We start from the raw sequence: 11,543 nt of genomic DNA on the forward strand, positions 1-11,543 counted from the left end.
TTTGCTTTATTTCTCCTACATGGGGAAGACCTCCCGAAAAATTACAACGAGGCCAAAGCAATAACCTTCTGTCTGCTCCTGCTGATCCTCACCTGGATCATCTTTGCTACTACATATGTGCTTTACCATGGAAAGTACATCCCAATACTGAACGCTCTGGCCATACTGTCCAGTCTCTACTCCTTTCTGTGGTACTTCATCCCAAAATGCTACATCATCATTTTCAATCCCACAGAAACACACATGAGTACTTCCAAGGACTCATTCAGAATTATACCAAAACAATCAGCCAGTAGCAGCTACCAGTAAATATGTGTCTCTACTGACAGAAAACTGAGTGGCCTTCAAATATTTACATACTTTTTGGAGCACTTGGAGTACTTTTTAAGCTACAACACATTCCCCATTCATAAACAGAGGCTTTTGCTAAAGATTATGTAGACCTTTTGTATTTGGATGATGCCTTTGATGGTGAATTCTGCCCTCCTATGACACTAAGGTATATTAAAGATGCAAAACTGTACATGTCTCATTGAATTAAATACAATATTATTGGAAAATATTTGTGTTTGTTTACTAGCGGAGAAGTTCAGATCATAAACACTATGACAGCTTTGGTTTTTATTTCTTGAAAGATAGATAATAAGTGCAGTGGTCTGCTTTCAAGTTATCCAGCTTACTATTTACTAAAACTAGCAAATACACAAAGTTATAAAAGTCAGCGTTGTATGTCCTCAATGCAAGAACTTTCTGGCTTTGAAAGTATTGAATCATCCACGCTATTCACATGTAAAATGTACTGAACTTCTGAAATACTCAACTCCTCAACATGAACATTACCAAGTCAAAATGTATTTAAACACGAGAAAGGGATGACACATGCAACTGAAAAATATAATGTACACAATGCTTTTTATGTGCTCATCTTTATTGTATTATTAAACATCTCCATGATATTAAATGGTTAAAAGTGAATTAATCATGAAGTTGATTCAATAAAATTCAACATACAATGGAATGTGTGTTTTCTGGTTTTTCAATAATCTCACCACATGATGGCTTCACTTACTGCTAGACCTGAAATGTACCTTACTGTATGGCTAAGGTATGTCAATACTGTAATTGTTTTACTTTTATAAGCTTTAAATAATTTCTGGAAAATAAACCTTAACTTTTTATTACATTACATTACATTACATTGCATTTAGCTGACGCTTTTATCCAAAGCGACTTACAATAAGTGCGTTCGACCAACAAAATACAACTTGAAGAAAACAGAATCATATAAGTACATCAGGTTTCATAGAGCAAAAACATTTCAAGTGCTACTCAACTGGCTTTAGAAAAGCCAGTCCTTTATTAGTATAAAAGTGTTATAAAGTGTATTAGACAGAATGATTGGTCTTAATGTAGAGTTATCAATAAGATACACCATTTTCAAGTCATTTTCATTGAACAATCTTTGTGTCGGGTGAGCGAAGCAGGCAGGACCCAAATGCAGGAAAAGATACGAGGTTTAACTGAAAATACTAGTGATGTACTAGTATTTCGCAGAGACTTCGGAGCTTGTGCGAGTAATCCCCGAAGCTTTTTGTGAAGAATGTATCGAGGCTTGTGTTATTTTGGGCCAGTGACGTCATCGATGACAAACGAAGCCTTGCTGCCTGTCGATACCACGTGACTGCTTCAGGAAGCGATTCCGATCGGTTGAAGAACCGTTGAACCCTCGTGGATGTATAATAAGAACCATGGAATGGAATGGAATTAAAAAAGCTCAGACCCTCACTTATATAGAGAGAAGTCCCTCCCCTTCCGGGAGCCTCCATGGGACCCCGGAAGCGGAAAATTATACATTGAAGTCAATGGAGAGAGAAAGGTTATCTTTTGATCCCGTTTGAATTGTGCCACGAATGACACATATGATGTTTGTCAATTTAAAAGAACATTTTACTAGTCAAAAAAATTAAAATGTGTCGTAAAACTGTGAAGTTACACATTTTTTTGTGTGAAACCGCTCGGTGAACTACAGGTCTCTGGTCTCGCACAAAACGCGTCACCATCACAAGACGGCCGTCACGTTAGCACATTTCAACCTGTTTCTTTCAGAATGAGGCGAAAAGTATAAAACGAGGTGAACAATCACTACAATTCTGGGCATGTTGAGAGCTGTACATACACGAAAGGGGAGTTAGTCCGGTTTCTGTAAGAGCAGCGGGACCGGCTTTACAAGGTTTCGGTGAGTAATAGGAGTGCAATGTGTAACGTAATGTCAGCTAGCTAACATTAGCTAACAGGTACACTAACGTTGTTTGTTTTAGTAACTAGTTTTTCTCCTTAAGAAATTCGTGGTCTCTGTGTATGCTGTGGATAACATTAGTGTTCACAAGACAAGGTAGCACTCCCGTGTTTGTTTTAGTTGTCTCTTCAGATTGAAGCGGACAGTTTTTATACGACTATACTGTATGTGTGATCTCCTTTTTCTCGTTGCGTCATTTGAGTTTATTTGCTGTGTGTAGATTCAAGGATTTTGGTTATCTAGGCACAGCTGCGTGACTCCCTCTGGTACACTGGTATGTGTTTCCCTAATGTAGAGAGCATTGATTAATTAATAAACTACACACTGAGTCTAGATCCTGACCAAATCCTTTTTTATTGTTGATCAAATGTTTTTCAAAAACGATTCACACACATTTAGAAAAATACAATGTACAATCACAACCAATAACAGCACAAATTACAAAATAATACAGCAAAAAAACAAACAATAACAACAATCAGACAAGAGGACAAAACTATGGAAAAATAAACCCTCCCACCCCCAGATCCGGACCATCCTTGTATTATTGCTCATTCAATCTATTATAGCATGCTAACAAATGGTACTTACTTTATTTTTACAGATCTGCATGGAGACGATGGCGCGATGCAGAGCGCTGTCTGTGATTGTGCACAGGAGATGTACAAATGCAGCCACGCTGCAGCATTGGCAATATTTGCCATGTGGCAGATCAGCTCCACAGATGTTGAGTGCCAGTGGAGGAAGCCTGGCACTTAAAAGTAGTCCAGGCCGGTGTCTCAACTTTACCACAGCGAGAGGAGACATACAACCCACTGGCCAGAGACATCGCCAACTGTCAACTGGGGGGTTGTAAACGAGGCCGAAGGAGGGGTGAAGGCTTTTGTGGAGGCCTATCAAGTGACAGTGGTTCGAATCGAGTCTGGGTCTCTTTGTGAGTGAGGTCGGGTTGTTTTGGGAGCATCACCCGATGGACTTGTGCAGGCCATCTGCCCTGCTGGAGGTGAAGTGTCCACACAGCCAGAGGAACATGACCATCGCGGAGGCAGTCCAGTTACCATCCTTCTGTCTCCGTGAGGAGGGTGGGTCTTACATTCTCAAGGAGAATCACCCATACTGGCACCAGGTCCAAGGGCAACTGCACATCACAGACCGGAGTCTCTGCTACTTTGTTGTGTGGACCACGAAGGAGGCGATCATCATCCCCATCCCCAAAGACCCTGCATGGCATGGAAATCTCCTCCTCCTGGAAAAATTCTACACCCAGCATATGCTCCCTGTGTTGGCCAGTAGAGAGGAGGACATTTAAATAAACATACTCTTAACACCCTCGGACTCTGCGTTGTGTTTCGTATGTGTGATGGGGTGTTATGCAGAGGGGAGGAAAACAGGACACAGCAGATTGGGATTGTGGTGGAGATGCTGAGCAGTTATTTAATTGTTGCATGTAATTATTATTATACTGCGTGCTTCTTAGTTATTCCATCTTTTGCTGTAACATGGATCTGTATATAACTCTATATTTAGGCCCCATTCCCAAACCGCCCCCTACACCCTACCCCTCCGTTTGCGGCGTTCACGCGGAGGGTCCGCCATATTGAGGGCTGTTCCAAACCAACAAGTGTGGAGCGGTGTGGAGGGGGAGTGGGCTATCAAGCCCTCAAACAACGAGTCTGCAGCGGTGCTGACTTGAGACCGGTCTCTACCTGACCGGTCTCAACGCTGTGTGTGTCCGTCAGGAAACAAGCTGTTAACAAGTAGTTCCAGCAAACATCCACTGATAAACTGCGATGTTAACAACCTCATGATGACCTCATATGTTTTAACTTAGGATCGTACCTGTGTTTATTCTAGAAAAAGGTAAATGTGTGCATTTTATTATAAAGTTGTGTACATTTACAGACTTGCAAAAACTAAGAAGCTTATAAACATCAGGTTTAAAACTAAAAGAGCTTTACAAAAAAGTAACACAATGAAAGATGTTTGAAGTTTTATTTGAGTTATTAATTTACATTTTTTGTCAAAGAGATGCTGATTTGAAACCGTTGTTACATAGTTACGGCATTTCCTGTTTCTGCCGGAGAGAGGGGAGGCCGTCCCAAAGCTTGCTGCTGTATTTACTCCCTCCATCTGACAGGAGGGAGCCTCGTGAGCTGCGAGTGTGGCTACAGACGGAGTTCACTCCGTCACGGAGGGGTAGGGTCGAGGGAGTGGTTGGGATTGGGCCTTACTTGTTATCTACCACACTTCCTTCTACATCATACACCATCATTATACATGATGGTGTATATAGGATATATATATTTGTATACATATCTGTAAATTGTATAATTTTATTTAAACGTCTTTTTGATCTCTGTCTATAAACACAAACTGAGTAAGATTGACAATAAAGTTGACTTTGAAAAAAAAATATATTCTTTATGAAAATAGTTGACTGTTGTCAAATTAATCCAAATGAAACGTTGGACTGAACTACAACTACGCCTTTAAATCTCTACGGACTGTTTTTCAGTGGGATGGCAAGTTCCTATCTTTAAACATTTATTAGTTTTTTCTCAGAACAGATTTGATTTTCTGAAGTTAATTTAACTTTGCCGACCATGTAAGGTCATTATTAAAAGGTACAATCAATTTGTTTAGGATTGACTAAAATAATGAAAAACATTTAATTTGGATAATTTACTGACAGAATAAGAAACTCAATGATGCTCTACTCACCTGTTCCCTTTTTATAAAGTGAAACAGTTGAAACGATAGATTTTAGTAAACTTAAAAACAACCTTCTCCAAAAGCTATCAAGGAATATACCGAATACTTGTTTTAGAACTTTATTACATATTTTTATATAAATAGTTTGAATGATCCATAATTGACAGAAGCTTGTGTTTACACTGACCTGTTACTCATATATTAATGTCTTTGTAACTTCAGTAAACCACTACCTCACTAATTTCTTTCATTCATCACGGTTTAGTAAACTAAGTGATACATGAACCAGTTTAATCATTATAATAACGTAGGATTGCAACTCTTTGAAACTGTGGGTGGCTCTTAAAAGAGCCGTTGTGTTTGGGTGTGCTGGTCTCAGGTCAGTCTAAGCCCTCTCTCCGCGGATGCGGCGGGCCAGCTGGATGTCCTTGGGCATGATGGTGACCCTCTTTGCTTGGTTCATCTTACTGGGGGGCAGCTACATGGATGTCGGTGCAGTCCACAATCATTGTGCAGTTGAAGGCAGAATTAATTTATTATTGACTCCGAATGAAGCACAACTTCATGTCATACAATACATTGACTTTATTTGTAATTGTGTAAAAACATATGAGCATTGATTAGCAAGCAGGACCTGCAGGAACAGAGAATGGTGATGTATGGAGCTGGGAAGAGAGAAGAATAAAGAAAACAGATCAACTTTATTATCGGATATTAAAAATTATATTTCAAAACAAGTTGCCGCTCCTACAGTTTTCTAGTATGTAAAGATGATTTCACATGACCTATGCAAAATATCACACTCAATACATGTGTGTCTCTGGGGGGTGCATTGTGCCTTTGATGTATATAAATAATATACCATAACCAAATACTATTACGTACAGTGGAAATCAGGTTGCCAGAGCAGGTCAGTGTGCATGTTCCTCAACGTCTCAGCAGTTACAGGTGAGGTAAAGAAAATAAAAGAGAAAAAGGTCAGTAACAACACTTTAAAGTAACAACACTTTGAATAATTATCTCTTCTAACTATTTTCTCTCAATAAGCACACAACGACTGTCTTTCCAACAAACAGATTGACTCACCCTCACTGTCATCACAATGAAACACGTCCAGAAGAATGTCATGCAAAGCTTCATGTCTGCCTTCGACTCTCCCTGAACTGCTTCCTTAGCATTGATTGATTGAAAAGTTTATTAACAGCTTGTATATTGGGTACAGTACAGCTCAAAACATACAATTGTTAAGGGGATGCAGACCAGAGAAAGACTTTCGTCTTGTTTACATCAGGGTCCCCCATTTCCAATTCATCATATCATTTAAGACATATTTGACATACAGATGGCTTATTTACAATTTACATACAGGTGGTGTTTTACATACAGATTGCTTATATACAATTTTAATTTTAGATTTCGTTCTGATACATCCTAACCGGACATTTAAGACATACCAAGTCTACAGATATACAGTTAGTAACAGAGTCTAAAATGCGAGTATATACATAGATGGGGGGGGGGGGGGGGGGGGGGGAAGCTGTCCATTGAACGACAGGTTGAGATTTGTAAATCTGCACCCGGTGGAGGGCGCAGTAGGCTACTCTTCAAAAGTTTCACGAAATACTTACCATCAGGTTTGGTTACTGTTTAACATTTTGGTTTACTTCATGTAATAAAATAATAACTTCATGGTAAGGCTACTAAAAATGACAAGGCTAAGTAATGTAATGCTAACTAACGTGCTCGCTACTCGTCGCTACTAGCTAGGTAGCTAACTTGACTATGTTCCATGCACAACATGTATATTACCTATGATATTACCTGATATGTCTGATCCAGCGACTCCTGGTCCTTTCATCAGACGGGAAGCGATAGAACGAGCAAGTGGTATGATCACTTTTGTGATTACAACCTGGTACAAAGCACACAGGCATCTTGTAAAAGTGAACCAACCACTTGGAGCATTATCGCCTGTGACATCACTTACGCAACCCAGAATGGGATTTGGGATTTGTAGTCTTTCTCGTTGCGTATTTTTCATAGTCTTATATTTCAACAGTTTTACGACAAAATGTGACTTTTTTGATATGGAAATGATTGTTTAAGATTGACAAACATCATATGTGTAGTTCGTGGCACAATTCAAACGGGATCAAAAGATACGTTTTCTCTCTCCATTGAATTCAATGTATAATTTTCGCTTCCGGGGTCCCATGGACCGGAAGTAGATGGGCGTGACTTCGCCTCTCTATAGAGGTCGGAACATGTCATAAATAGATACAAGCATAAATAAATGTAGGAATAAAAACATGAATAAATAAATGAATAAATACAGGAATAAATATCGTTCAGTGTTTTCAGGGAAATTCAGTGTGTGTGTTGTGGCTCAGCTGGAAAGCAGTCGACTCACGACCGCAGGGTCCCTGGTTCAACGACTGAACAATATGTATTTTTTGTTGTTTATAAAGCTACAGCTAAATGAGATAATGTAGTTAATAAATGTATTCTTTGATATGGTTTAGCTTTTCTCAGGCTACAACATACAAGTTTATGAATTCACTGATTCTCTCTTCTAAACCATCAACGTGTATGTTAGACCCAATTCCAACTAAGCTGTTGAAGGAAGTTTTTCCATTAATTAGCACTTATTTATTAAACATTATGAATATGTCTTTATTATCAGGCTATGTTCCACAATCATTCAAAGTAGCAGTGATAAAACCGCTTCTTAAAAAGCACAACCTCGATCCAGAGGTTTTAGCCAATTATAGACCTATTTCCAATCTTCCGTTCCTCTCAAAAATTCTTGAGAAAGCGGTCGCAAAACAGTTGTGTGATTACTTAAAAAACAATGATTTATTTGAAGATTTTCAGTCTGGCTTTAGAACACATCATAGCACAGAGACAGCTCTGGTTAAAGTCACAAATGACATTCTAATAGCTTCTGACAAGGGACGTGTCTCTATTCTTGTTTTGCTCGATCTCAGTGCTGCATTTGATACTATCGATCATGATATCTTATTGCAAAGACTAGAGCACTTAGTTGGCATACAGGGAACTGCTTTAGACTGGTTTAGGTCCTATCTATCTGAACGCTCTCAGTTTGTACGTGTCAATGATGAATCTTCCACGCAAACCAAAGTTAGCCATGGAGTGCCACAGGGCTCAGTGCTCGGACCTATTTTGTTCACATTATATATGCTTCCGTTAGGCAATATTATAAGGAATCATTCTGTACATTTTCATTGTTATGCGGATGATACTCAACTATATTTATCAATCAAGCCTGATGAAATTAATCATCTAAATAAAATTCAAGACTGCCTCAAGGACTTAAAAACGTGGATGACCTTAAACTTTTTGATGTTAAACACGACCAAAACTGAAGTTATTGTACTTGGCCCGAAGAATCTACGAAACAAATTATCTAAAGATATACTAACTATGGATGGCATTAATTTGGCCTCCAGTGAGACTGTAAGGAATCTTGGTGTTATATTTGATCAGGATTTATCCTTTAACGCTCACATAAAATCAATTTCAAGGACCGCCTACTTCCATCTACGTAACATTGCAAAAATCAGGCATATCTTGCCTCAAAACGATGCAGAGAAACTAGTCCATGCATTTGTTACTTCAAGGCTGGATTATTGTAACTCTTTATTATCAGGGTGTACCAAGAAGTCAGTCAAGTCGCTTCAGCTGATTCAAAATGCTGCAGCTCGTGTACTAACCAGAGTTAGGAAAAGGGACCACATTACTCCTGTTCTGGCTGCCTTACACTGGCTCCCTATAGAACACAGGATAGAATTTAAAATTCTTCTTCTCGCCTACAAAGCCCTTAATGGGCAGGCGCCATCTTACCTTAAAGAACTCATTATACCCTACTGTCCTACTAGGGCATTGCGTTCCAAGAATGCAGGGTTGTTGGTTGTTCCTAGAGTCTCTAAAAGTACAATGGGAGCCAGAGCCTTTTCTTATCAAGCTCCACATTTGTGGAATCAGCTTCCAGTTTGTGTTCGGGCGGCAGACACCCTATCCGTTTTTAAGAGTGCGCTTAAGACCTTCCTTTTTGATAAAGCTTATAGTTAGGGCTGATTAGATTCAGCCCCTAGTTTTGCTGATATAGGCTTAGTTTGTCGGGGGACATCTTACTTCTTCCTTCTCTCTGTCTATACCTGTGTACTCTCATGTTCCGATTAACCCAGCTTCCCCAAATGTCTTTCTTTTTGGTGTCTATATACGCCGGGATCCGGAGTCATGGATGATCCTGCGCTCCTCTGTCCTGGATCGCGAGGCCTGGATCTTGAGTCGTGGCTGTGGTCCTGGATCATAGGTCCTGGATGGATATCCTCGTGGATTCATCTTCCTATTATACACACATGCATTTCCAAACATTTGGACTACCTATGTTGCAAATGTATTATCTTTTCAATTTACACACGGCATCTATTTGCACGTCTGTCCGTCCTGGGAGAGGGATCCCTCCTCTGTTGCTCTCCCTGAGGTTTCTCCCATTTTTCCCTTTAAACTGTGGGTTTTCTTCGGAAGTTTTTCCTTGTACGATGTGAGGGTCTAAGGACAGAGGGTGTCGTATTGTCATACTGATATTTTGTACAAACTGTAAAGTCCACTGAGACAAATGTAACATTTGTGATATTGGGCTATATAAATAAACATTGATTGATTGATTGATTGAATATTATAAAGGAATACAAATCCCTCTTTGCAATGTTTACCAGCCTCCTTAGGCTTTTCAATCACAATCATTCAACTGGAATAAAAACAATATTGTTAACATGAAAATATGATTTAATGTTCGTTGTTTAGAGTTATTCTAAGGCTTTACTCAATGGGAACTCGGTATGAGATAGAGCACCCTGTTGAGATGTCCAATCTGCCTGTTTTACACACTCTGACCAACAGGGGGGTTTGTGTTCAAATGAAGCCCATGATGAAGCCTCATGAGATGAACCCTTTTGCGAACCAATTGGCTGGAAAGCTTCAAAGCTTCATAAGGCTTCATCTCGCCATCACTAGAAAATACCTTTATTTCAAGGCTTAAACATACAGAGCTGAACTCTCTTCCCAGTGAACACATTCAACAACGACAAGGATCTTACAAAGGCTGATAGAAAAAAACAGAACCTAAATGCACACAAGACTAATTACACAAACAAGACACAGGTGAGGAGGGAGGAGAAAACACATGGGCACAAGGTGAACACAATCGGGTAATCAAGCAAGAGCCAACACAGAGACAGGAAGCAACAGACAAGACGGGGGGTGAACACTTTTCAAACTAAAACAGTAAACCAAAGACAGATCTTGACGGAACAAAGTAAAACAGGGAAAACTAATATGGATCATAACACGTTATTATAGCATTTCACTACACATTGTTCTTATATAATGGAGTTTTTAACAAAAAAACATTAGGTTGATTTGACTTAGCAGAACAATGAGATATGTGCTTCTGCCAGGAATAATTCAAATTCTGGTGAGGGCCTGAACATTTATCATGTTAATCTGCATAGACATGGAACATTTTCCTAATTCAAATGGCCTCTGTGGTATTAAATCATGCAGGGTTAATTTGTAACAGGACGTGGTCATTCAGCATAAACCAAATATACTGGGTTGGATTAAATGAATGTGTGTGTATTTGCTTGTGTTTAACCATGTGTGAGCTACCAACGCGCACAACTGTACATGGTGAGATCGTTCTAACGAATGACATTATTCTAAAGTCCTGTTTGATTTAAAAACATTTACTGAGCCAGCAATATCTTGTTGGTTAAAGATCGGAAGGAGTTTGAGGTGTTTTAACATTGACGTATGAAGGAAAAACACTTTCTGAACATCATGTATGCAGTTACAGCCTTTGGACGATGGAAGAAGTCCATGTGTTGAACAATATGCTAGTGCAACATTCCCAGATAAAAACTTGATGAAGTTTAAAATGTGATACCATTAGTAAATATGTATATTGCTTTAGAAATAGGTGAAAGACTTTATTTTAAAAACAACATTTATTAAGTTTGCTGTACATGATTATGCATAATGTTGAGTAATCTCTTTTAGTCAATTACCTTGGTGCAACATACGTAGTATGGGATATAAAGCCCTCACGTGTCATAAAAATAATTTGTTCACAGTGATGGCCAGATAAAGCTTCATGAGGCTTTTCATCCAATGGTTTCTCAAAAGGGTTCATTTCTGAAGGCCTCATTTGCACACAAATGTTGGTCAAAGAGTGTAAAACAGACAGATATGACCTCTCAACAATGTCATCTTTGATATACTGAATTACAGAAAAGTAAAGGCTTGGAAATTAGTGTAAACAATTACATAAAAGCATTATCTGAAACAATCACATGCTCTCGACAGGCAGCAAGGCCATCATAATCAACGGTGTCATTGGCCACAAGCCAATTGAGTGGTGTGGTGATTACATCATTTTGTAGGTCGACTGGTATATTAGCATCGCTTGTAAGCAATTGCTGTTTGTAAGACATATAGAAGCTTTGGATAT

This window comes from Gymnodraco acuticeps, unplaced genomic scaffold, assembly GCF_902827175.1.
Source record: "Gymnodraco acuticeps unplaced genomic scaffold, fGymAcu1.1, whole genome shotgun sequence".
In the NCBI taxonomy this organism is placed as follows: Eukaryota; Metazoa; Chordata; class Actinopteri; order Perciformes; family Bathydraconidae; genus Gymnodraco; species Gymnodraco acuticeps.